Genomic DNA, 366 nt, shown 5'->3' on the forward strand with positions numbered 1-366 from the left:
GAGCTGGAGGCCAGCCTGCACTGAGCTCCCTGCCCGGGCCCTGGGTGGACGGAAGAGCGGTCAGGGGCGGACACAGGGGGGCTCCTGTCGGAGGCCAGACCCCTGGAGCAGATCCAGACGTGCTCATGGAGGAGGCTGACCCAGCCTTGGGGTCCCAGGAGGCCGGCCCTCTGGGGGGACGCCTGGAGGGGAGCCCTGGGGCAGCACCCCGAAGGGGGACGGGTCGGCCGCAGGGTCCCAGCAGCCACAAGGCAGGACTGAGGATGCAGAAGCAGCCGCTGCAGGAGGCGGGGCCGGGGAGGCCTGCAAAGCTGGCTCAGGCCGTGTGCGCCGCAGGGGCAGATGTTTCCGGAGCGCGGCTGGCCG

At 72.7% G+C, this 366-nt stretch overlaps 1 protein-coding gene across 1 annotated transcript in view; it reads left to right on the forward strand.

Moving 5' to 3' along the window:
• Positions 1–366, forward strand: part of IL3RA (interleukin 3 receptor subunit alpha) — a 25,171-nt gene that overhangs the window by 18,382 nt on the left and 6,423 nt on the right. The gene's annotated exons all lie outside the window — the stretch shown is intronic.

The sequence above is a fragment of the Crocuta crocuta genome, unplaced genomic scaffold, assembly GCF_008692635.1.
Source record: "Crocuta crocuta isolate KB4526 unplaced genomic scaffold, BGI_CrCroc_1.0 scaffold221, whole genome shotgun sequence".
NCBI lineage: Eukaryota > Metazoa > Chordata > Mammalia > Carnivora > Hyaenidae > Crocuta > Crocuta crocuta.